The 27,742-nt window shown below is 40.0% G+C and overlaps 1 protein-coding gene across 1 annotated transcript in view; it reads left to right on the forward strand.

The window, feature by feature from the left end:
* Positions 1-27,742, forward strand: part of LOC307188550 (spermatogenesis-associated protein 31D4-like) — a 203,155-nt gene that overhangs the window by 116,609 nt on the left and 58,804 nt on the right. The window contains exon 4 of the mRNA XM_079925823.1: positions 1,656-1,797. The gene's annotated coding sequence lies outside the window, so the exon portion shown is untranslated. The remainder of the gene's footprint in view (positions 1-1,655; positions 1,798-27,742) is intronic.

Genomic DNA, 27,742 nt, shown 5'->3' on the forward strand with positions numbered 1-27,742 from the left:
AACTGGATGAAATGAGACTTTTTTTTTTTTTTTTTTTTTTGCGGTATGTGGGCCTCCCACTGTTGTGGCCTCTCCCGTTGCGGAGCACAGGCTCTGGACGCGCAGGCTCAGTGGCCATGGCTCATGGGCCCAGCTGCTCCGCGGCATGTGGGATCTTCCCGGACTGGGGCACGAACCAGTGTCCCATGCATCGGCAGACAGACTCTCAACCACTGCGCCACCAGGGAAGCCCAAGACTTTTTTTTTTTTTTTTAATAAACATTTGAAGAGGATTGAGGCGCAACTACCTAAATAAATATCTGTAGTATGATAAAGCCCAGAAGTGCCAAAATGTCAGCCAGAGGCCACTATATGAGAACCAAGTGCAACACTGAAGAGTTTGAGTTTGCATTTAGCTGAGACAAGTATCCAAAGAACTCTGCTTCACATCTATTCTGTCCCCAACTACATACCTTTTTCTCAACATCCTGACATTTATATAGTATGTTTTCTTTTTTTATTGAGGTATAGTTGATTTACAGTATTATATAAGTTTCAGGTGTATCAACATAGTGATTCACAACTTTTAAAGGTTATACTTTATTTATAGTTATTATAAAATATTGACTATATTCCCTGTGTGGTATCATATATCCTTGTAGCTTATTTTTTTTCTGCATAGTAGTTTGTACCTCTTGTTGCCCTGCCTTACCCCCAACCGTGCCCCTCACCCCTGCCCTCTCCCCACTGGTAACCACTAGTGTATCCTGAAATTTATATTTTCTTTTTTTTTCATTATAGTTTATTATAAGATATTGAATAGAGTTTCCTGTGCAATACAGTGGGACCTTATTGTTTATCTATTTATATATATGGTAGTTTGTATCTGCTAATCCCAAACTCCTAATTTATCCCCCCCTTCCCACTTTGGTAACCATAAGTTTGTTTTCTATGTCTGTGAGTCTGTTTCTGTTTTGTAAATAAGTTGATTTGTATCATATTTTAGATTCCCCATATAAGTGATATCATATGATATTTGTCTTTCTCTGACTTCACTCAGTATAACAATCTCTAGGTCCATACATGTTGCTGCAAATGGCATTATTTCATTCTTTTTTTATGGACGAATAGTATTCCATTATATATATGCACATTGACATATTTATTTTCTAATCAGCAACTCCCAACTTTGCCTTGAATGATCTTCTGAAAGGAAGAACAACAGATAATGCTGGGATTTGGGAGTAGCTGGAATTCTGTCTTCCTTCTTTTATGCAAAGTACACCTCTTGCCTGGTTCAGTGTCAGTCTGCTTTCTTTCCCCTTTCCCTCTCTGAAGGAGAGCTGAGTATGCCTGAGAGGAAGGAGAGGAGGTTGAAAACAGGCTTGCAGCCCACCTCTCACACAACCAGAAGCTTGTCCACGGAGTGACGGTCTGCTGTTCACTCTACCCTTCAGGACTAGGACCCAAAATGCTCCCTGGGTGCTCCTGAATGCTGCTTCTGGCTCCTTCCACCCACCCACACACATACATACACACATACACACACACACACACACACACACACACACACACACACACACACGAGTGTAATACACTCCTTTGAGAAGTCTGCTCTCGGAGAGAATGCAGCCAGCTGGAACCAGCAGTGGAACATCCTTCTCTTGGTACTTCAGGACATAATGGAGACTGACCTTCTGGGACACTGACTGCTGATTGGGAGAAGAATGACGACTTTAATTCAAATGAGCTTGTTTGCACTTTCCTGGAGAAAAATCTTGGCTTGGATGGCACCCAGTGTAATGTGGTTTATTTGGTGTAAGTACAAGAATTTTTCTTTTCATTTTCTCATTTCCTGAGCTTAGAGCTTTCTTCTTGAGAATTTTTTCTTTCCACTGTTGTTGTCATGTTTGGCCTCATTTTGAAAAGTAAAAAAAAATTAAGAGAAAGGATCAATTAAGTTTTGTATGTTAGCTTGCCTGTTGCTTGTGTTACTCAACTAAGGAAATGCCAACTAAAACTATATAACTCTGTGATTCAAGACACAGCACTTATAGAATAAGTGTCAGACAAAATTGTTTATCTTATGATCCGAGCTGGGGGAGGGCGGGGCCCAAACAAGCTTTTTTGAGTTTGGAGGAAATTTGAAGTTGTTGCTTTACAGAAACTATGATCTTGCTGGAATGATCCTCTGGGCTCAACGTGCTGCAATTTCTTCCTTGTTCCTTTCTCCCCATGCCTGCCTCACCCTTCGCAAGAACTTTCCTCTTTGAGGGGCATTGGATAGAAATGGCAGTCTCCGGTCACCCTCTCGCAGGCTCTCCCCACTGAGAGAGGAAATGTGAGATGATGAGAGTCCCCCATCTGCCAGTCCACGTCACTTGGCTGCGAGAATTAGTTGATGAATTTGCTGCTCACGTGTGGCCAGTTTCTCGTGTGATCTCAGTGGATCCAAGTTCTACCACATCTCTGTGGATGCGAGTTAGGTTAGATAACTATTGCTCTGCAAATCTCACTCTCCCCTAGCAGATTTACCTAAGTCTGCATTAAAAAAAATTTTTTTTTATTGGGGTATAGTTGATTTACAATGTTGTGTTAGTTTCAGGTGTACAGCAAAGTGAATCAGTTATACATATACATATATCCACTCTTTTTTTAGATTCTTTTTCCATAGAGGCCATTACCAAGTATTGAGTAGAGTTCCCCGTGCTATACAGTAGGTCCTTATTAGTTATCTATTTTATATATAGTGGTGTGTATATGTCAATCCCAATCTCCCAGTTTATCCCTGCCCCCCACCTTACCTCCTGGTAATCATAAGTTTGTTTTCTATATCTATAACTCTATTTCTGTCTTGTAGATAAGTTCATTTGTACCCTTTATTTAGATTCCACATATAAGTGATACCATATGATATTTGTCTTTCTCAGTCTGACTTACTTCACTTAGTATGATAATCTCCAGGTTCCATCCATGTTGCTGCAAATGGCATTATTTCATTCTTTTTTATGGTCGAGTAATATTCCATTGCATATATATATCACATCTTCTTTATCTATTCTTCTGTCAGTGGACATTTAGGTTGCTTCCATGTCCTGGCTGTTGTAAATTGTGCTGCAGTGATCATCGGAGTGCATGTATCCTTTCGAATTATGGTTTCTCCAGGTATATGCCCAGGAGTGGGATTCCTGGATCATATGGTAGCTCTATTTTCAGTTTTTTAAGGAACCTCCATTACATTCCCACCAACAGTGTAGGAGGGTTCCCTTTTCACCACACCCTCTCCAGCATTTATTATTTGTAAATTTTTTGATGATGGCCATTCTGACTGGTGTGAGGTGATACCTCATTGTAGTTTTGATTTGCATTTCTCTGATAATTAGTGATGTTGAGCATCTTTTCATGTGCTTTTTAGTCATCTGTATGTCTTCTTTGGAGAAATGTCTGTTTAGCTCTTCCACCCATTTTTTGATTGGGTTTTTTTTGATATTGAGCTGCATGAGCTGTTTGTATATTTTGGAGGTTAATCCCTTGTTGGTCTAAGTCTACATTTTAAGGGAAGATGTAGAAACCATACTGGACTCCGGTCCAAGTAATTATTTCTAATACATATCTGTTAGATATTAAAAATAAGTTTGATCCCTCTTCCACTCTTGCGTCCATGTGTCAATTGGCTCAGCAATCAAAGTCTGGACTCCAACCAACACCCTCTTTGGCCATTCCAGCTCTGAGGGCTCATTCTAGCTCGTCCACCTGCTCATTCTAACCTAACCCCTTCCAACCTTCATTTGTTTGGTCTTGGAAACAAAGAGGTGGGGTCTGCTCTCTCCCGTCCCAAACTTATTTGTGCTGAGGCCACACGATGGTGGTCCACGTTGATGGCACTGAAAGAGCGAGCACGGCCCAACCCTGCTTCCTCTCTCTGTTTATACTTTTGTCCACTTGGAAGGCATTTGCCAGGGAAGAAAAGCCATGCATTCTTGGTCTAATTTATAGGGCACTGTTAAGCAGATGGCATAAGTGGTTTATTTTTAAGGAGGTTATTACTGGTCACAAAATTTCAAGTCAGCTATTTGCAGGGAACCCTGATGAAGGAGGCCCCTGTTTGTGGCGTCCACCCTCCAGAGCATCTGACAGAGGGCTTACTGTGCTTTTGCACCCAACCACATTTAATCCATTTATAAGACCCCTTTGTGTGAGATGCCATACCAGAGGAAATTAATGTAGGATATTGCAAACAGCTTTTAAGAATGTCTTTTCTATAGAAGAACTGTGTCGTTCTGAGAGCAAAGTGGGCTTTTTTCCCCCCACATTGTTATGACTTGACATCTCCGACGTGGAGTGTTTCCAGCCAGTTATGATAAGAAAAGGCTGGAATTTTTCACTCTTGTGAAAACCACAGCAGAAGAAAGCTATTAGATTATCTATTCTCTTACTCTCCTCCTGTAAATGTAAGTGCATTTAATTTGGGGTCCAAGTGTGGGGAAGAGAGGTGACAGCACTTAAAAATCAGGGTATGAAAAATTGAAAGTTCAAGATGACAATGGCTAGTCATGCGGACGACAGAAGATAAACATGTGCCTTACATGAAGGAAGATATTTTCTCATCCAGTCGGAAATTTTAGATTTTTAATTTCTGGGAATGAAAACAAAATTTTTAAATTAAAAACTGACACCAGATGCCAACTTTTGGGGTTTTTTGTTTTGTAAGTAGGGCGTTGTGAAGAAAGTAACTACCAACTTCAATTTCCTCATTCCATAAAATAAGGACAATATGATATAAAGGAAAAGTAAGACATAATCCCATAAAGAACCATTCTTTAATAAAGCAATTTCTATGTAAAATGTCACTATACTGGACGTTGGGGGCTTTGTTTCTTCCTTTTACAACAGACAGTGAACTTACCCTTACTGCTTGGCCCCAGTTCAAGACCTGATGCTGGGAACGCTGCTCTGGGCGTTGGAGTGCATCAGCTGTGAAGTCAGATGACCTGTGGTCAAGTCTATCCCTTGTCACCAGTGGGTGTGTGACTTTGGGCAAGTTATTTCCCCAACTTTCCATTTTTGCACATGCACAATATGGATAAGAGTGATACCTACTCTTCATAAGGCTGTTGGGAGGATTACATGAGGTCAGGGAAAGTGACTGGTGCCTAATGAGTGTGCAGCACTAGGCAGCTGTTATCAAAGGACTGACATAGCCCTGTGGACCATTGTGAGGACAGAATACAGAGTTAAAGCAGAGATTTTAAAAGAGCTGACATTAGAGGAGCATGATTTTTTTTGTTTTTGCTTATTTGCTAAAGTCACCTGAATTTTAGCTTTTATGCCTATAAGCGTACCATTTAGTAAATAAAGAGTAGAAATTTGAAAGAAAAGAAACAATATCTTACGAAGGTAGAGGTGGCTAGTATAGAAAATGGAGTTCATAGAGGCAAAGCTTATTGCTTTTTTTCTTAATTGAAATATAGTTGAGATACCATATTATGTTAGTTTCAGGTGTAGTACATAGTGATTTGACATTTGCACACATTGCAAAATGATCACCAGGATAAGTCTGGTAACCATCTGTCCCAATAAAAGGTCATTACAATATTGTTGACCATATTCCTTATGCTATATTTTACATCCCTGTAACTTATTTATCATATAACTGGAGGTTTATACTTCTTAATCCCCTTCCCCTGCTTCACACAACCACCTCTGGCGACCACTGGTTTGTTCTCTGTATCTGTGAGTACGTTTTTGTATTGTTTTGTTTTGTTTGTTTGCTTTGTTTTTCAGATTCCACATATAAATGAGATCATATGGTATTTGTCTTTCTCTGTCTGACTTATTTCATTTAGCATGGTACCCTCTTGATCCATCTACGTTGTTGCAAATGGCACGATTTCATTCTATTTTTAATGACTAATATTCCATCGTATTTTTATATACCACAGCTTCTTTATCTGTTCATCTACTGATGAACACTTAGGTTGCTTCTATATCTTAGCTGTTATAAATAATATTGCAATCAACATAGAGGTGCACATATTTTGGGTGCATGTATTTTTTCAAAGTACTGAGTTTGTTACCTTTGGGTAAATATCCAAAAGTGAAATCTCTGGCTTGTATGGTAGTTTTATTTTTAGCTTTTTTTAGGAGCCTCTATACTGTTTTACATAGTGGATGCACCAATTTACAATCCCACCAAAGTGCGAAGGTTCCTTTTTCTCCACATCCTTGCCAACACTGGTTATCTGTTGTCTTCTTGATGATAGCCATTCTGATAGGTGGTATCTCATTGTGGTTTCGATTTGCATTTCCCTGATGATTAGTGATAGTGAGCATCTTTTCATCTGTCTGTTGGCCATCTGTATGTCTTCTTTGTTTTCCCAGCACCACTTATTGAAGAGACTATCTTTTCTCCATTGTATATTCTTGCCTCCTTTGTTGTAGATTAACTGACCATAGATGTGTGGGTTTATTTCTGGGCTTTCTATCCTGCTCCATTGATCTATATTTCTGTTTTTGTGCCAGTATCACACTGTCTTGATTACTGTATCTTTGTAGTATAGTCTGAAGTCAGGGAGCCTGATTCCTCCAGCTTTGTTTTTCTTTCTCAAGATTGCTTTGGCTATTTGGAGTCTTTTGTGTTTCCATTACAAATTTAAAAATTTTTGTTCTAGTTCTTTGTAAATGGGATTGTTTCCTTAATTTCTATTATTTCTTCAAATACATTCTCTGCCCTTTTTTTCTTTCTCTCTTCTCCTTCTGGGACCCCAGTAATGTAGATGTTTGCTTGATGTTGTCCCCAAGTTCTCTTAAACTACCCTCATTTAAAAAAACATTTTTTTTTTTCTTTTTCCTGTTTAGCTTGGGTGATTGCCACTACTCTGTCTTCCAGATTGCTGATCTGTTCCTCTGTATTATCTAATCTACTGTTGATTTTTTTCTTTCTACAGTATTGCTTATTTTAATTATTGTATTCTTTGGTTCTGTTTGTTTCTTCTTTATATTTTCTAACTTTGTTGGAGTTCTCACTGTGTTCATCCATTCTACCAAGTTTATTGAACATCCTTATGATCATTACCTTGAACTCATATTGGATAGATTGCTTGTCTCCACCTTGTTCAGTTCTTTTTCTGAGGTCATGTCTCGTTCCTTTGTTTGGGACATATTCCTCTGTCTCCTCATTTTGCCCAATTCTCTTGTTTATTTTTATGTGTTAGGTAGGTCAGTTATGTTTCCTGATCTTGGAGAAGTGGTCTTAACGTAGGAGATGTCCTATGGGGCCCAGCAGCACACTCCTCTCTGGTCAGAAGAGCTATATGCACTAAGGGTGCCCCCTATATGGGCTGTGTGTGCTCTTCTGTTGCAGGCTGACTACTGTGGGTGCTCTGGTAGGTGGAGCTGGCTCCTGACCTGGTTGGCTATAAGGCCCTGCCTCGTGAAGTTGCTACAGGCCTGCTGTGGGATGGAGTAGGCGTCCTGCATGGTTGGCTGTGCAGCCTGGATGTGCTTCTGCTGGCCTGCTGGGTTCCCACGTAGCTGGCTGCATGGCCTGCAGGCACATGGCTGCTGCAGACCAACTGGTGGGCAGGGTAAGCCCCTGGTGCCAATAGGCTAGAGGGAGCATTCCAAAATGGCACTTGCCAGCACCAGTATCATCATGGTAGAACAAGCTCCCAAAAATGTCTGTTGCCAGTGTCACTGTCCCCAGGGGGAGTCCCAGTTGCCTCCTGCTTCTCTGGGAGGCTCTTCAAGATCAGTAAGTGGGTCTGACCCAGGCTCCTTCCCAACTACTGTCTCTCTTCTGGGTCGCAGAGCAGGTGAGATACTATGCACATCCTTTAAGAGTGGAGTCTCTGTTTCCTATGGCCTTCTGGTCTCCTAAACATAAGCCCCGCTGATTTTCAAAGCAAGATGTTCTGGGGGCTCATCTTCCCAACGTAGGACTCCGATGTGGCGATCAGACCCCACGCTCCTTGCGAAGAACCTCTGCAGTTGTGATATTCCTTCCGTTTGTGGGCCGCTGACCCCAGGGGTGTGGTTCAGACTATACTGTATCTCCACCCCTTACACTCATCTCGCGTAGCTCTTCCTTTATATCTTTAGCTGTGGAAATCTTTTCTGCTAGTCTTCAGGTTGTTCTCAAAGACCGTTGCTCTGTAAATAACTGTAATTTTGGTGTGCCCATGAGAGGAGCTGAGTCCAGGGTCTTCTTACTCTGCCATGTTGGGGAAGCTCCAAAGCCTATTGCTTCTTAAGCAGAGAGACAGAAGATCTTGGTAACAAACACAATCTGGTCTCTGAGAGCTGTTGTTCTCTGTGGTCACTTAGAGATAGCTCAGTGTCCCCTTCAACCCTTAGATGCAGGAATGTTCCCCCCATCACTTATTTTCTTTCTCTTCTTCTGATTTTGTCATCATTTGTCAACTTCTGATTAATAACTTGGCTTTCCCGATTCTTTTGCCTAGATCCTCATTCTCCCCCAGCCTCCATCCTTCTCCTGACAAACTCTTCTTCATCCTTCAAGATATCCTCTTTGAAAAAGATTTCTCTCTCTGTCATTTCCCTAATTCTTTTACACCAAATTTTAATTTTAAAAAATTTTCTTTTTTTTCCATAAAATTGTGAGCTCCTGACAGGCAGGGGTGGCATTCTTATATTACTGGGAAGAGTTACCCTCTTTCCCAGGTGCCAAATCCAGTACAAAATATGCACTTAATAAATACTTATGGGGCTTCCCTGGTGGCGCGGTTGTTCAGAGTCCACCTGCCAGTGCAGGGGACACGGGTTCAAGCCCTCGTCCAGGAGGATCCCACATGCCGCAGAGCAGCTAGGCCCGTGTGCCACAACTGCTAAGCCTGCTCTCTAGAGCCTGCGAGCCACAAATACTGAGGCCCGTGCACCTAGAGCCTATCTCCACAACAAGAAAGGCCACCGCAATGAGAAGCCTGCGCACTGCAACGAAGAGTAGCCCCCGCTTACCGCAACTAGAGGAAGTCTGCGCACAGCAACAAAGACCCAACGCAGCCAAAAATAAAATAAATAAAATTAGAAAAATAAATAAATAAATACTTGCGGACTGAATATTGAATAAACACATTGAATGAGTGAAGGTCAATTTGTAGGTGAACAAGTGTTAGCCAGTGTGTTGTATCAGAGTAATGTGGATGAGCCATTTCTGGGGGAAAATGTTGATGTAGTTTTAAACTGATGTGACAAAAGGACTTTCTTAAAGGGAAGAAGTCACTTAACACCAACCAAACAATTACAACAATAGCAAGTCACATTTATTGAGTGCTTACTGTTTGCTGACATTTGGTAAAGTGACTTATATGCATCATCTTCTTAAACTTTTTTAGTAATCCCATGAGGTTGTATTTTTTTAAAATAAATTTATTTATTTTTGGCTGCGTTGGGTCTTAGTTGCTGTGTGCAGGCTTTCTCTAGTTGCAGCGAGGGGGCTACTCTTCGTTGTGGTGCGTGGGCTTCTCATTGCAGTGGCTTCTCTTGTTGCGGAGTATGATGCGTGGGCTTCAGTAGTTGTGGCACGTGGGCTCAGTAGTTGTGGCTCGTGGGCTTCGTTGCTCTGCGGCATGTGGGATCTTCCTGGACCAGGGCTCGAACCCGTGTCCCCTGCATTGGCAGGTGGATTCTTAACCACTGCGCCACCAGGGAAGTCCCAACCATGAGGTTGTTATTATCATCCCCATTTTACAGATGAGGAAACTGAGGTTTAGAAGGGTTGAGTAAAATCTCACAGATCACTCAGGTGCTGAGTAGTGGAGCTGGGCCTTGAACCCAAGCTCATGTGCCCATTCCACCATTATTGCCAAGTTATATCCATCACCCTGAATAGTACCCTCAAAAGCAGTGGAGAACACACCGTAGAATTTGAACAGTCTCCAAGGCATGCTTTCACAAAAGCATTACACTTCAAAGGAACATGTCTTTAGAAATACATGGAACAACTAAAGATATTCTGAAAGTTTGCTGATGGGTGAAATTATATATTTGGGTACTTGAGAAGACTTTTAGATAGGGATGAAATTAATTTTGAGAATAATTTATATTGCACTAGGCAACAACTGAGTGAAAAATAAAACAGATACAAATATGGGGCATGCAAAAAAAATTGTGGAAAATTCAACCTAAACAACCCTAATTAATTAGTATCTGAAGAGCTCAAACCCTCTATGAATCTTACCTTGTGGCAAAGGAACCAATGCCCAATTGCAGAAATGTGAAGTTGTCACATTCTTTCATAAGTGAAATGCAGAAAATGGACTCAGTTCAGGTCTTTTCATGAAAGATCTAATTTTTTTTCTTTTCCCACAAAGTTAAACTTAGCAAACAGTTTTTTTCTCCTTAGGAATTTCTTCACTAAAGGACTATTAACAAGCTTTTTAAAGTCTGTATTAATGAAAACACATTGCTTAATTACACCACTAATTACAGTCTTCTAGTAATTCCAAAGTCTAAGAGGCACCTATTAACTTGAAACTCAACACAATTTAGAAAATAAACCACAGTGAAATATTCTGGAAGAATAAAAGTACTTTGCTTCAAATGCTTTTGACCTCTTATCATCCCTTTAATGTTCGCCAACTTTCTTGAAGACTAGGTTTGTGTTGACTGTTACTTTCATGTTATCCGCATTTCCCAGCAGTGGTTGAACCAGATTGAATTCTCAACTGTTCAGAACTGATCCAAATATTGGTTTCCTTTGAAGTCAGTTTTAACTGTGCTTTTGGCATAGCAGAGGAGGATCAGAACTCTTTTCCCAACTTCGTTAACCATAGCTGATTGTGGTTTATTTTAATGTGCAACACCTGCCTTTTTGATTTTTAAAGCTATTCCAATGAGCCAAGAGTTTGACTTGCTTGAACAGAGAAAGACAAATACTATATGATATCACTTGTGTGTGAAATCTAAAAAACCTGAACTCATAAGAACAGAGAGTAGAAGGGTGGTTACCAGGGGCTGGGAATTGGGGAATTGGAGAGATGTTGTTCAAGGTACAGATTTGCAACTAGTACATAAATAGGTTCTGGAGATCTAATGTGAGTGATTTTAGTCAACAGTGCTGGATTATAAACTTGAAAGTTGCTAAGAGACTAGATCTTAATTGTTCGCATTACAAAAAAGAAATGATCATTATGGGATGTGATAGAGATGTTAGCTAACGCTAAGGTAGTAATTATATTGCAATATATAAATGTATCAAATCAACATGTTGTACACCTTAAATGTATACAATGCTATTTATCAATTATATCTCAAAAAATTAAGTAAAAAATTAAAAGAGTCTGACTGGCTTGAAATCTGTTATGTGATATGGCAAAGTGTGATTTTAACCTTTAAAGACAAGAGAATACTCTTTATCCTCTACCATCCTCATTCTCTGGGGGAAAAGATTAATTGCAAGGGGATAAGTGTGCTGCCTGTAATTATGTGGTATGTGTAAGAAAAGGCTAGATCAAGTGCCCCAATACAGCTTCTTTTATAAAACAAGACCTGACCTGAGTGGATAAAAAGCAATGGTGGGAATTAGATCAGGGAAAGAAATCAACCCAGATGTCACTACGTTTTATTATGAAAGTAACAATAGAATGGAATCACTTTTAAAAAACTTCAGAAACAACCTACACTTATTCTCAGTTAAGACTCCTTATTGGTCCCTGGTTGAACTTTAGAAAGATTTAAGCTGAAAGAAACCAAGTGTTCAGCATGCACCAGTGAAATTCTCCTTAATTTAATGATCAGAGAAGAATAGGATCAGAAGAAGGTTAGATGTAGCATCAAATCCTTAAAAAAAAAATCTTAAAAGACCACACATTGTTACATCAACTAGGACTAGGTATAACACTGATTTCTTTCAACAGAATTGAGTAAATATTTGACCTCCAATGTCATTATGGTTAATGTATATTCTAGACCTCAGAGGACACTGAGACGGAAGCTTTGCTTTCTGATTGGCTCCCTAATAGCCTTTGCTTGCTTGGGAAAGACTGATAATATACTGTGTCCTTAACTTAGTGCAGTTCAACTCTTAGCTGTTCAAGAGATAAAACAGTAATGATCTCATCCTTTGATGATTTAAGTTCATGTGATTTGTAAATCAGTACATAGTAATAACCTCTGGGTTAACTATTAACTCTGAAAATATTCAGGATTAATATCATTCCTTTATTTAATTCTGAAAAGATTGAGATGTAGTTGGTGCCCATACATGAATGTCCCATAGAATAAAAGATGACAATTACACTAATATTTCTAGAACTTGTATCTCTTGCAATTCCCTATAAGGATGCAGCAAACTCCCCCACGTTAAATTACTCATTTTGATAACTATGTGAGAAGAAGAGGCCCAGATGGTATTTCTGAGAATGGCATCAAAGCAATTTAAAATGCTCATTGGCAACATATCGCGTATTTATGTGTGAGTGGAGAGTCATCTTTTGGCTACATTAATGCTGCAAAAATAAACACACTTTGGTCTCTGATGCAAAGTTGAAAGTTCTCATGGCAACTTTCACTTTGCTTACCAGATACAATAAAATAGTCAACATTTATCTGTCAACTGCATGTGTTAAACACCCACTGTGTGTTTAGTATCAGGTGCTGTGGAGCCTTAGAGAGAAAGACATTCAAGGACTTTATAGTTTAATGGGGGGGAAGGAGAAACACAAATGTGTACATGTAAACAAGCATGGCTGGAGATGTATAAACACACACACAATCCTGACCATCTGTGCAAAGGTGGAAACTGACTGGAAGGATAAATGTGGGTGGGTGGAGGGAGTGAAGCAGCTGAAATGAGGTGAGTCTTGTTTTGTCAAGGCTGCGTTGGGGTTTGAACGGAATGTGTTTTACATCTCTCAAAAAGTTGAGAAGTAATATACGTACATGAACGGAATTTTTCATTCCATTTTTGGTGCAGCGGGTAGGGGTCTATGGGATTTGAGAGAGGACTGGGTTCAAGTGAGAGAAACACCCATGGCAGTGATTTTCAAAGTGTGGTCCTGAGCACCAGCATCAGCATCACAGGGGCAATTATTAGAAATATAAATTCTCAGGCCCCACCCCAGACTTCCTGACTCAGAAACTCTGGGAGTGGTCCAGCCGTCCATGTTTCCACACGCCTGCCAGGCATTCTGATGCTCCCCCAACTGAGGAACGCTGCTCTGTGAGGTGGTTCTGAGGCTGGAGCAAGAGTAGTATCTCTGAAGTAGCAGGTCCAGAGGCCAGCAGTGTCCGTAGGAAGGTTCTAGAAGCAAGCAGCTGGTGAGGAGGGGCAGCTGGTGAAGGCCTCAGAGCTCTCTGGCGGGAACTCCACGAGGCTGAACTGGAGCCCTCTGAGCTGTGTCAGAGCCGCGATTCTGAGTTAATGTCTTCAGAGAATTCTAACTTTTGCATTTCCTGACTTTTATGAGCGTGTTGAGTGTTGTAATTCCGTGAGGCTTTTAAATGTAATTTCCTTTGCTTTTAAGGAAAAGTTGAGATGGGGGGAGGGGTTTTTAGGGGTTGGGTGGTGGCTGGTAGTGAGATGGTAAAAATGGGGAAACCGTTTTCAAAGGGAATAAAGCTTCAGCAAAATTATTCTGTAAAGATATTGCTGCAAAGCCTGTATACCTTTACCGAAACATGATAAGATAATAATAATAAAAGCTAATATTTAGCTCTTATGATGTGGCAGGCATATTCTAAAGTATTTACGTATGTTGATCCATTAATCCTCAGACCAAGTTCTGGGGTAGGGCCTGTTATTGTTGCCATGTGTTAAAAGAGGCAACTATATCTCAGAGTGGTTAAGACACTTGCTCAGGGTTACACAGCTAGAGCTGGGACTAGAACCCCAGCTTTCAGACTGTGTTTTTAGCCGGTATACTATGTTATGCTGCAAGAACTTAAACACTGCATGACAACTATTTCTATTTTGAAAGATTTCTGTGACTCATTGTTCTAAATTGTTTGGGTTTTGAGAATTAGGCTTCAGGGCCTGATGACTTTCTTATTTAATTTTCTGGTTGGCCAGCCGAGTATTTCGTGAGTCTAGCCAGTTCTCACAGAAGGTAGCCAAACCTGACTTCTGGGTAGAGTAAATCAGTTACAAAAAAAGGTTAGGCTCAGTGCCAGAGCAAACCTTGGAAAGACTCTGGAACCCCCCGCCAACCAGAACAGTTGAGCCCAGTGTCAGCAAGGGTTAGAAACTCCTAAAAGACCTGGGTTCCCCTCTGAGGACATGGAGTGTGGGTTCCATGGGGTGGAGGGAGCTAGAGGGAGGAGAAAGGAAGGACTCAGTCAGTTTGTTTGTTTGTTTCTTTTAGTTGTTTCTGAGATTTATGTTTTAAAGTAATAACTAGAATTATGACTTATAACATTAAACCAGAACATATAAAATTTTTAGAAATTTCATGTAATATCTGAAACATTTATATTAACATATTATCATACAAATAACTCAAAGAAAGTTTCGTATTAGTTGTTTTGTTTGTTTGTTTGTTTGTTTATACTGCAGGTTCTTATTAGTCATCAATTTTATACACATCAGGGTATACATGTCAACCCCAATCGCCCAATTCAGCACACCACCATCCCCACCCCACCACAGTTTTACCCCCTTGGTGTCCATACGATTGTTCTCTACATCTGTGTCTCAACTTCTGCCCTGCAAACCGGTTCATCCATACCATTTTTCTAGGTTTCACATACATGCGTTAATATACGATATTTGTTTTTCTCTTTCTGACTTACTTCACTGTGTATGACAGTCTCTAGATCCATCCACGTCTAAACAAATGACTCAATTTCGTTCTTTTTTATGGCTGAGTAATATTCCATTGTATATATGTACCACATCTTCTTTAGCCATTCATCTGTCAATGGGCATTTAGGTTGCTTCCATGACCTGGCTATTGTAAATAGTGCTGCAATGAACATTGGGGTGCATGTGTCGTTTTGAATTATGGTTTCCTCTGGGTACGTGCCCAGTAGTGGGATTGCTGGGTTGTATGGTAGTTCTATTTTTAGTTTTTTAAGGAACCTCCATACTGTTCTCCATAGTGGCTGAATCAATTTACATTCCCACCAACAGTGCAAGAGGGTTCCCTTTTCTCCACACCCTCTCCAGCATTTGTTGTTTGTAGATTTTCTGATGATGCCCATTCTAACTGGTGTGACATGATACCTCATTGTAGTTTTGATTTGCATTTCTCTAATAATTAGTGATGTTGAGCAGCTTTTCATGTGCTTCTTGGCCATCTGTATGTTTTCTTTGGAGAAATGTCTATTTAGGTCTTCTGCCCATTTTTGGATTGGGTTGTTTGTTTCTTTAATATTGAGCTGCATGAGCTGTTTATATATTTTGGAGATTAATCCTTTGTCTGTTGATTTGTTTGCGAATATTTTCTCCCATTCTGAGGGTTGTCTTTTGGTCTTGTTTATGGTTTCCTTTGCTGTGCAAAAGCTTTGAGGTTTCATTAGGTCCCATTTGTTTATTTTTGTTTTTATTTCCATTACTCTAGGAGGTGGATCAAAAAAGATCTTGCTGTAATTTATGTCAAAGAGTGTTCTTCCTATGTTTTCTTCTAAGAGTTTTATAGTGTCCGGTCTTACATTTAGGTGTTGAATCCATTTTGAGTTTATTTTTGTGTATGGTGTTAGGGAGGGTTCCAATTTCATTCTTTTACATGCCGCTGTCCAGTTTTCCCAGCACCACTTATTGAACAGGCTGTCCTTTCTCCACTGTACGTTCCTGCCTCCTTTATCACAGATAAGGTGACCATATGTGCGTGGGTTTATCTCTGGGCTTTCTATCCTGTTCCATTGATCTATATTTCTGTTTTTGTGCCAGTACCATACTGTCTTGATTACTGTAGCTTTGTAGTATAGTCTGAAGTCAGGGAGCCTGATTTCTCCAGCTCCGTTTTCCTTTCTCAAGATTGCTTTGGCTATTCGGGGTCTTTTGTGTTTCCATACAAATTGTGAAATTTTTTGTTCTAGTTCTGTGAAAAATGTCAGTGGTAGTTTGATAGGGATTGCATTGAATCTGTAGATTGCTTTGGGTAGTAGAGTCATTTTCACAATATTGATTCTTCCAATCCAAGAACATGGTATATCTCTCCATCTGTTGGTATCATCTTTAATTTCCTTCATCAGTGTCTTATAGTTTTCTGCATACAGGTCTTTTGTTTCCCTAGGTAGGTTTATGCCTAGATATTTTATTCTTTTTGTTACGATAGTAAATGGGACTGTTTCCTTAATTTCTCTTTCAAATTTTTCATCATTAGTGTATAGGAATGCAAGAGATTTCTGTGCATTAATTTTGTATCCTGCAACTTTACCAAGTTCATTGATTAGCTCTAGTAGTTTTCTGGTGGCATCTTTAGGATTCTCTATGTATAGTATCATGTCATTTGCAAACAGTGACAGTTTTACTTCTTCTTTTCCAGTTTGTATTCCTTTTATTTCTTTTTCTTCTCTGATTGCCATGGCTAGGACTTCCAAAACTATGTTGAATAATAGTGGTGAGAGTGGACATCCTTGTCTTGTTCCTGATCTTAGAGGATATGCTTTCAGCTTTTCACCATTGAGAATGATGTTTGCTGTGGGTTTGTCATATGTGGCCTTCATTATGTTGAGGTAGGTTCCCTCTATGCCCACTTTCTGGAGAGTTTTTATCATAAATCGCTGTTGAATTTTGTCTAAAGCTTTTTCTGCATCTACTGAGATGATCATATGGTTTTTATTTTTCAGTTTGTTAATATGGTGTATCACATTGATTGATTTGCATGTATTGAAGAATCCTTGCATCCCTGGGATAAATCCCACTTGATCATGGTGTGTGATCCTTTTAATGTGTTGTTGGACTCTGTTTGCTAGTATTTTGTTGAGGATTTTGCATCTATATTCATCAGTGATATTGGTCTGTAATTTTCTTTTTTTGTAGTATTTTTGTCTGGTTTTGGTATTAGGGTGATGGTGGACTCATAGAATGAGTTTGGGAGTGTTCCTTCCTCTGCAATTTTTTGGAAGAGTTTGAGAAGGATGGGTGTTAGCTCTTCTCTAAATGTTTGATAGAATTCACCTGTGAAGCCATCTGGTCCTGGACTTTTGTTTGTTGGAAGATTTTTATTCACAGTTTCAATTTCATTACTTGTGATTGGTCTGTTCATATTTTCTATTTCTTCCTGGTTCAGTCTTGGAAGGTTATACCTTTCTAAGAATTTGTCCATTTCTTCCAGGCTGTCCATTTTATTGGCATAGAGTTGCTTGTAGTAGTCTCTTAGGATGCTTTGCATTTCTGCGGTGTCTGTTGTAACTTCTCCTTTTTCATTTCTAATTTTATTGATTTGAGTCCTCTCCGTCTTCTGCTTGATGAGTCTGGCTAATGGTTATCAATTTTGTTTATCTTCTCAAAGAACCAGCTTTTAGTTTTATTGATCTTTGCTATTGTTTTCTTTGTTTCTATTTCATTTATTTGTGCTGTGATCTTTATGATTTTCCTTTTGCTAACTTTGGGTTTTGTTTGTTCTTTTTTCTCTAGTTCCTTTAGGTGTAACATTAGATTGTTTATTTGAGATCTTTCTTGTTTCTTGAGGTAGGCTTTTATAGCTATAAACTTCCCTCTTAGAACTGCTTTTGCTGCATCCCACAGGTTTTGGATCATCGTGTTTTCCTTGTCACTTATCTCTAGGTATTTTTTGATTTCCTCTTTGATTTCTTCAGTGATCTTTTGGTTATTTAGTAACGTATTGCTTAGCCTCCATGTGTTTGTGTTTTTTACTTTTTTTCCCTGTTTATCATTTCTACTCTCATAGCATTGTGGTCAGAAAAGATGCTTGATATGATTTCAATCTTCTTAAATTTACTGAGGCTTGATTTGTGACCCAAGATGTGATCTATGCTGGAGAATGTTCTGTGTACGCTTGAGAAGAAAGTGTAACCTGCTGTTTTTGGATGGAATGTCCTATAAATATCAATTAAATCCATCTGGACTATTGTGTCATTTAAAGCTTCTGTTTCCTTATTTATTTTCATTTTGGATGATCTGTCCATTGGTGTAAGTGCCACGTTAAAGTCCCCCACTATTATTGTGTTGATGTTGATATCCTCTTTTATAGTTGTTAGCAGTTGCCTTATGTATTGAAGTGCTCCTATGTTGGGTGCATATATATTTATAATTGTTATATCTTCTTCTTGGATTGATCCCTTGATCATTATGTAGTGTCCTTCCTTGTCTCTTGTAACATTCTTTATTTTAAAGTCTATCTGATATGAGTATAGCTACTCCAGCTTTCTTTTGATTTCCATTTGCATGGAATATCTTTTTCCATCCCCTCACTTTCAGTCTGTATGTGTCCCTAGGTCTGAAGGGGGTCTCTTGTAGACAGCATACAGATGGGTCTTCTTTTTGTATCCAATCAGCACGCCTGTGTCTTTTGGTTTGAGCATTTAGTCCATTCATGTTTAAGGTAATTATCAATATATATGTTCCTATGACCATTTTCTTAATTGTTTTGGGTTTGTTTTTATAGATCCTTTCCTTCTCTTGTGTTTCCCACTTAGAGAAGTTCGTTTAGCATTTGTTGCAGAGCTGGTTTGGTGGTGCTTGAGTCTCTTAGCTTTTGCTTATCTGTAAAGCTTTTGATTTCTCCGTCGAATCTGAATGAGATCCTGGCCATGTAGAGTGATCTTGGTTGTAGGTTCTTCCCTTTCATCACTTTTAAGTATATCATGCCACTGCCTTCTGGCTTGTAGAGTTTCTGCTAAGAAGTCAGCTGTTAATCTTCTGGGAGTTCCCTTGTATGTTATTTTTCGTTTTTCCCTTACTGCTGTCAGTAATTTTTCTTTGTCCTTAATTTTTGTCAATTTGATTACTATGTGTCTCGGCATGCTTCTCCTTGGGTTTATCCTGTATGGGACTCACTGCACTTCCTGGACTTGGGTGGCTATTTCCTTTCCCATGTTAGGGAAGTTTTCGACTATCATCTCTTCAGATATTTTCTCTGGTTCTTTCTCTCTCTCTTCTCCTACTGGGGACCCCTATAATGCAAATATTGTTGCTTTTAATGTTGTCCCAGAGCTCTCTTAGGGTGTCTTCATTTCTTTTCATTCTTCTTTCTATATTCTGTTCCGCAGCAGTGAATTCCACCATTCTGTCTTCTGGGTCACTTATCCATTCTTGTGGCTCAGTTATTCTGCTATTGATTCCTTATAGTGTAGTTTTCATTTCATTTATTGTATTGTTCATCTCTGTTTGTTTGTTCTTTAATTCTTCTAGGTCTTTGTTACGTATTTCTTATATCTTCTCAATCTTTGCCTCCATTCTTTTTCCGAGGTCCTGGATCATCTTCACTATCATTATTCTGAATTCTTTTTCTGGAAGGTTGCCTATCTCCACTTCATTTAGTTGGTTTTCTGGGGTTTTATCTTGTTCCTTCATCTGGTACATAGCCCTCTGCCTTTTCATCTTGTCTCTCTTTCTGTGAATGTGATTTTTGTTCCACAGGCTGCAGGACTGTAGTTCTTCTTGCTTCTGCTGTCTGCCCTCTGGTGGATGAGGCTATCTAAGAGACTTGATGGGAGGGACTGGTGGTGGGTAGAGCTGACTGTTACTCTGGTGGGCAGAGCTCAGTAAAACTTTAATCCACTTGACTGTTGATGGGTGGGGCTGGGTTCCCTCCCTGTTGGTTGTTTGGCCTGAGGCAACCCAACACTGGGGCCTACCTGGGCTCTTTGGTGGGGCTAATGGCAGACTCTGGGAGGGCTCACGCCAAGGAGTACTTCCCAGAACTTCTGCTGCCAGTGTCCTTGCCCTCACAGTGAGCCACAGCCACCCCCCGCCTCTGCAGGAGACCCTCCAACACTAGCAGGTAGGTCTGGTTCAGTCTCCCCTGGGGTCACTGCCCCTTCCCCTGGGTCCCGATGCACACACTACTTTGTGTGTGCCCTTCAAGAGTGGGGTCTCTGTTTCCCGCAGTCCTGTTGAAGTCCTGCAATCAATTCCCTCTAGGCTTCAAAGTCTGATTCTCTAGGAATTCCTCCTCCCGTTGCTGGACCCCCAGGTTGGGAAGCCTGGCGTGGGGCTCAGAACCTTCACTCCAGTGGGTGGACGTCTGTGGTATAAGTGTTCCCCAGTCTGTGAGTCACCCACCCAGCAGTTATGGGATTTGATTTTACTGTGATTGTGCCCCTCCTACCGTCTCACTGTGGCTTCTCCTTTGTCTTTGGATGTGGGGTATCCTTTTTGGTGAGTTCCTGTGTCTTCCTGTCAATGATTGTCCAGCAGCTAGTTGTGATTTTGGTGTTCTCGCAAGAGGGTGTGAGAGCACGTCCTTCTACTCCACCATCTTGGTTCCTCCCCAGTCAATTTGTTGATATCATTTTCATTGGTGAAGGGCATTGGCTTTGGGGTTGGATGACGGCTTGAGTTTGAGGACCGATTCATTCCCTTGCTAGATGTGGAAACCTACTGCTGTGCCTCAGTCTTCCTCACTTATGAAACACAGGTAGTATTATTGCTGGCCTTAGTGTTATTTAGAGGAATAAATAAACGGTACACTTAAAGTTCTTTAAACAGTGCCTGGCATAGAGCAAGCACCAAATAGGTGTCAATTCTTATCCTTCTTGTTTATTGACCTCCTGCTACCTGCCTGGCACTGTTCTACAATCTTTTGAGAACACTGATGACCAGGTACCACTATTTTTCACATCAGCACTAGGACTTAGGTATCTCCCATTTTGCAGGGGAGGAAACTGAGTCTCAGTGGGGTCATTTGCCCGAGGTGACACAAGCAGGGAGTGGCACAGTGAGGCTTTAACTGGGGTGTGCCTGAGTGCATGGCTTGGTGGCACTGCTGTTGTACCTCCCACAGGTAGCCGTTGTGCTGACATTCACCCCCACTGGATTGAAAGAATTGGCTCTGAGCCCCTGGGGAAACTGATACTGAATTACTGCTTTATTCATGCTTTTAAAAGCTGGGTTTGAAGTGGCTTTTAATCACTTTCCTCAAACTTTTACCACTGTGGAAATCCTCCCAATTTGTTGTCTTATGGATACATCAGCAGAAGAACTGTTTGATGGGACCCGTGATTTGCTTGTGGTTTTCCAACCACCGTGTGATGGATAAGTGGTTTGAATCACAAATGCATGGGACTTCCTCTGCGGAAACGAACGTAGATGCCACAGTCACATTCCCTGACACTTCTCACACTTAACTTTGCACTGTCACTAACACATTGGCATCATAAACTTGGCGCTCTCTGTCCATTGTCTACATACGAAGGAGCAGCTGGTCCAGATGAGGAGAGAGGTCTACTATGACCTCTGACCTCTTCCCAAGCCTGGGTTGCTGTCAAGGTCATTGCCAGGCATAGCACTCAACTTCCTGTTGCTGTAAATTTAATTTATTGTTCTCTGACTAGTCCCGCAACAGGTTTGGACTTCTTTAGTAGATTGTTTTCTCCCCTTGGTGTCTTACTGTGTCTGTGTCAGACAAGGCAGGGAGGTATTGGGGACCCCAAAATAGATGCCCTAGATGTGAGAGACTGAGATTCAAGGGGTATATTTAATGGTCATTTAGCTCATATCTGTGCATGTTTTACTGCTATTTACACAGAAAATCTTTTGACTTTATAATATTTACTTTAAAGTATACTGTATGCCAAGAAAATACAGAAGCAAGAAGCAAAATTCACAGTACCAGTGACTACATAAACCTAGAAACAGAGACGGTATTTGACTTTTCGTTATCAGGTTGAAACATATAAAATTGCCAATACAAAATATTTCTGACCTATAAAAACAGAATGCCCCTTGGGAAACAAAGGAGTTAAAATTAGATGAGAAAAAAAAGATTAAAAAATATGAAAATGAAAGCCCCCCCCCCCAGCCTCCATATATTATCAAGACAAATGATAACTGAGGAGTTTTTGCTAGAAAATTTAGCAATATCTTTATTGGAGAGGGGTGAGCAGTCTTTAAAATTTGGGAAAGATGAATTTGATAAGACAAAATATCAGAGGAAAAATATTATGAGGGGCACTGACTTAACCCATTTGAGTCTCAGTTTTCTCATTTGTAGAATGGGAACATTATACTGGGTGATTCAATGTGAAGAGTCTGAGACTTAATGGACACTTGAAATAGGCATGGGATTTGAAAAGCAACTCTCCATAAGTCAGGATGCTCCAAAATAGATAGAAAAAACTTTTGAAGAAGTATGGCAAAGGCAGATCAATTTGGGATTGGTATCTTTTTTTATGTTTCCAAGGCCTGTTTAAGCTTAACGTTACACAGAAGCATTCCTAAGTTGCTACATTCCATGGAATTTTAGGTCTCATGCCCGTCATAAAAAAGAAAAAAAATCCATTTGCAGATTTGACCACAAACAGGAGGTGATTCTTGTTACCATCAGCCTTGAAAACATCTTCCGCCATCTCAGTGTGGCAAAGGGCATAAAACACACACCCTCACCCTCCTCAGAGGTTACTAGGAGCTACAGGCAGCTGTGGACAAGAGGGAACCTTTTCTGGGCAGTTAATAAGCCAGTCAGGTAAGAGCATTTTACAGATGCTTTGGAGAGAAGCAAAGTCTCTTTGGCAATATCCTGATAATGTCCGTATTTTTTAGCAAATCCATCAATAGGGACTAAAGTCAGTTCTTCAAATGGGAATGTGATCCCTCTTCAAGGATGTGGCATGATGCTAATAGGTAACATTTCCAAAATACCAATAATATGCCAGACACTCTTCCAAGTGTTTTATTTTTTTTAATTTTTTTGCTTTTTTTTAACATCTTTATTAGAGTATAATTGCTTTACAATGGTGTGTTATTTTATGCTTTATAACAAAGTGAATCAGTTATGCATATACATATGTCCCCATATCTCTTCCCTCTTGCATCTCCCTCCCTCCAACCCTCCCTATCCCACCCCTCTAGGTGGTCACAGAGCACCGAGCTGATCTCCCTGTGCTATGTGGCTGCTTCCCACTAGCTAGCTATTTTACATTTGGTAGTGTATATACGTCCATGCCACTCTCTCACTTTGTCCCAGTTTACCCTTCCCCCTCCCCATATCCTCAAGTCCATTCTTTAGTAGGTCTGCATCTTTATTCATGTCTTGCCCCTAGGTTCTTCTGACCATTTTCTTTTTTTTTTTCTTTTTAGATTCCACATATATGTGTTAGCATACGGTATTTGTTTTTCTCTTTCTGACTTACTTCACTCTGTATGACAGTCTCTAGGTCCATCCACCTCACTACAAATAACTCAGTTTCATTCCTTTTTAAGGCTGAGTAATATTCCATTGTATATATGTGCCACATCTTCTTTATCCATTCATCTGTTGATGGACACTTAGGTTGCTTCCATGTCCTGACAATTGTAAACAGAGATGCAATGAACATTTCGGTACATGACTCTTTTTGAATTATAGTTTTCTCAGGGTATATGCCCAGTAGTGGGATTGCTGGGTCATATGGTAGTTTTTAGTTTTTAGTTTTAAACTATTCTTAGTTTTTTAAGGAACCTCCATACTGTTCTCCATAGTGGTTGTATCAATTTACATTCCCACCAACAGTGTAAGAGTGTTCCCTTTTCTCCACACCCTCTTCAGCATTTATTGTTTGTCGATTTTGTGATGAAGGCCATTCTGACCGGTGTGAGATGATATCTCATTTTAGTTTTGATTTGCATTTCTCTAATTAATGATGTTGAGCATTCTTTCATGTGTTTGTTGGAAATCTGTATATCTTCTTTGGAGAAATGTCTATTTAGGTCTTCTGACCATTTTTGGATTGGGTTGTTTGTTTTTTTGATATTGAGCTGCATGAGTTGCTTGTATGTTTTGGAGATTAATCCTTTGTCAGTTGCTTCATTTGCAAATATTTTCTCCCATTCTGAGGGTTGTCTTTTCGTCTTGTTTATGGTTTCCTTTGCTGTGCAAAAGCTTTTAAGTTTCATTAGGTCCCATTTGTTTATTTTTGTTTTAATTTCCATTACTCTAGGAGGTGGATCAAAAAGGATCTTGCTGTGATTTATGTCATAGAGTGTTCTGCCTATGTTTTCCTCTAAGAATTTGATGGTGTCTGGCCTTACATTTAGGTCTTTAATCCATTTTGAGTTTATTTTTGTGTATGGTGTTAGGGAGTGTTCTAATTTCATTCTTTTACATGTAGCTGATCAGTTTTCCCAGCACCACTTATTGAACAGGCTGTCTTTTCTCCACTGTATATTCTTTCCACCTTTATCGGAGATAAGGTGACCATATGTGCGTGGGTTTATCTCTGGGCTTTCTATCCTATTCCATTGATCTATATTTCTGTTTTTGTGCCAGTACCATACTGTCTTGATTACTGTAGCTTTGTAGTACAGTCTGAAGTCAGGGAGCCTGATTTCTCCAGCTCCGTTTTCCTTTCTCAAGATTGCTTTGTCTATTCGGGGTCTTTTGTGTTTCCATACAAATTGTGAAATTTTTTGTTCTAGTTCTGTGAAAAATGTCAGTGGTAGTTTGATAGGGATTGCATTGAATCTGTAGATTGCTTTGGGTAGCAGAGTCATTTTCACAATGTTGATTCTTCCAATCCAAGAACATGGTATATCTCTCCATCTATTTGTATCATCTTTAATTTCTTTCATCAGTGTCTTATAGTTTTCGGCATATAGGTCTTTTGTCTCCTTTGGTAGGTTTATTCCTAGATATTTTATTCTTTTTGTTGCAATGGTAAATGGGAGTGTTTTCTTAATTTCACTTTCAGATTTTTCACCAAGTGTTTTAAATCTATTAACTCTCTTAATCTTGATAGCTCTCTGAGTTCAGTACTGCTTATACAGATGATAAAACTGAGGCACAGCTGGAATGTAAATGTTGGCAGTCCACACACAAATGGATTAGGAAAAGCTAGACAACCCAGGGAGGAGAGAAACTTAACAAGGAACAGAAGCATTCTTTTAGTTGGGAATAGTGGGAGGAGCTGTATGTTTCTATCCTAGTCCTACTATGATTCATTTAACAGAACAATGACACTGCATGTCATTTAGTTATACCACACACACACACACACACACACACACACACACACACACACACACTTAGTTCTCATACTCAGCTACTCTGTTTTCTTCATAAATCGTAAGATAATGAGCCTTTCCGGGTATTGTTAGAGGTAGATAACTGTACAGGTGGGGCCGCATCTGATATTGCAGTATCAGTGCCGGGTTTGGTGTCCTTTCAGGCTTGGTTAAAATCCCAACTTCACTATTCATCAGCTGTGTGACCCAAGTAAATTGCCTGATGTCACCCATATGTAAAAAAGGCTTAACAGTACTTAACTTCACAGAGCTGTTGGGAGGTTTAAATGAGATCATATGAATAGTTAGCAGAGTACATAGCACAAAGCAGATGCTTAGGAAACAGTGACAACAGTAGCTATTTCTAGAGTCACCTAACAAAGTAAGCCACCTCATTTCACAATGCTTATTTTTCCAGGTTTAACTGCGTGTGACACCCTATGAACTTGTTTCTCAAGGTACTTCAGTGGACCCAGCAGATAGAGATATGTTTAAAGTAATGAGCTTGTTCATTATCTTGCTAATTTTATGGGTCAATCAAACAGGATCTATATGATCCTGGAAATGAAGTGAAGACAGTGCTGCTAAGCTGAGATTTTTGGTGGGGCAGCTCTTCCCATAGGATGCCTCTGCTAGACTTCCCTTTGCTTTTTCTACCTCTGTGCTGGAAGCCAGAGCTATGTGTATTTTCGTTCTCAGCATTCTCATATGTTGATTTTTTTTTCACCTACTAAAATGTAGTAAGCTTAAGAAAAGTTCAATTAAAATGAAACATAAATATTTTCTTTCTTACTGTGTCATTAAAAACTCTACCCCCACGCCCAAAGTTCCTTGGCATCCGCCCAAAGGAAACATTTTTCCCTCTTGGCCCCCTGCCGTTTAAGGCATAGAGGAAACAGATCTGCTTAGTCTGTCTCAACAGGATCCTTGCATGGGGAGAGGAGCAAACGTTTCAAAGGACTGGAAAAGAGAGTATGAAGTAGAAAAGTAAGCCAAGAGAAAAAAGATGGAGCGTGAACACTAAAAGAGGGAGAGAAGAAAACGATTTCATAAGACAAGCCTATAATGGACAGTTTCTGGAAGATAGCGTCTTACCCTGAGTTTCTGCCTTGAAGGTGTAAAGCTCACTGTTAGGTGATGACCTGCTCCAGAAGAGAGTCCAATATAGCATTATTCCTGACTATTTCTAATGGATTCCAACGTTATTCAACATAGCTAATACTTCAAGTTTATGTTATGAGGTGAGATCGTCTTCACCAGCATCAGTAGCACTAATATTTATTGAGCATTTACTATTGCTATGAAGCTAACAAAGATTAGTTTCTTTAATCCTTAAAAAACCTTGAGCCAGCTATGATTATAATTCCAACTTTAAAGATGGGAAGTTTAGGGAGGTTACAATTAGTAGAGAGTGGATCCTGGATTTAAATCCCGGCAGTTGGACTCCAGTACTTGTGCCCTGAATCTTACTTGATTGTACACTCCCATTTGTTGGGCACCTTTTCGGAGTTCTTCCTACTATAACTCCTCTCCCTCCTCTTCCTCTTAATCTTCTGCCTTCCCCTGTTTACGTGGATCCCATCCACAGAGTCAGGTTCTATTTTGTAAGTGGTGGATCATCCAGTTCTATTTCCTATCACAGAGCTAAGGTATTCCTACCAGTCATCTTTCCAATAGATACTAATCCAGTGGAATCAGGATTCCATTGCCAGAAAAAATTCAGATAGAGGGAACTGCTCCATCTAGAGTTCCCTCTTGCAAATAAGTTCAGTTATTTTCATTTGTTGCTCTTCCTCCCTTCCTCCCTTCCCCAGAAACTTTTGCCTTGTCTAAACATTATGCTTTTATTCCAGGTTGAGCCCCGAATAAACTGATCTATGGTGGCGCGCACGGAGAGCGGCTTCCTGTGGATATTGGGAGGGCGGCACATTCCTTTTCATCTTCTCTTTTCTAAACAAATATATCTCTGTTTCAGTCTTTCTTCCCATGTGCTGAACACGCTCTGTTTCTTTCTTTCATCCATTTAGCATGTCAATTTCTGTGCTGCGCACATTAAAGCAATAGAGTCAACAGTGAGGTGAGGATGGGTGATTGCTTTACAATGTTCTCATTTTAATCAGCCCATCCTTACATTCATGTAGAAAAATTTCAACCTGAAAAGTGACACAGAGGCTGCTGAAATCCAGATAAGAGTTTCTCTGATGTTCATCTGTTGAGGAGCTTGACATGTAGAGAAGATACAGAGTTTTTTACTTTCAAAGTCCTATTCCAAATAAGATAAATCCCTGCCCCTTAAAAGCAGTGGTTGCTAAAACCCTTAAAAGTGGTTGGGCAAAACGGTTCCCAGAGAAGATTGGCTACTTGTGGTTATGTATGAACATAATATCTCTTCAGTTATGAGGTACATTACATTTGCTAGCTGTGTGACTTCCTTTTTTCTTTAATAAATTTATTTATTTATTTATTTATTTATTTATTTATTTATGGCTGTGTTGGGTCTTCGTTGCTGTGCACGGGCTTTCTCTAGTTGCGGCAAGTGGGGGCTACTCTTTGTTGTGGTGCACGGGCTTCTCATTGCGGTGGCCTCTCGTTGTGGAGCATGGGCTCTGGGCGTGCGGGCTTCAGTAGTTGCAGCATGTGGGCCCTAGAGCGTGCAGCCTTTAGTAGTTGTGGCACGCGGGCTCAGTAGTTGTGGCG

Source organism: Stenella coeruleoalba (genome assembly GCF_951394435.1).
Source record: "Stenella coeruleoalba genome assembly, chromosome: 7".
Lineage (NCBI taxonomy): Eukaryota > Metazoa > Chordata > Mammalia > Artiodactyla > Delphinidae > Stenella > Stenella coeruleoalba.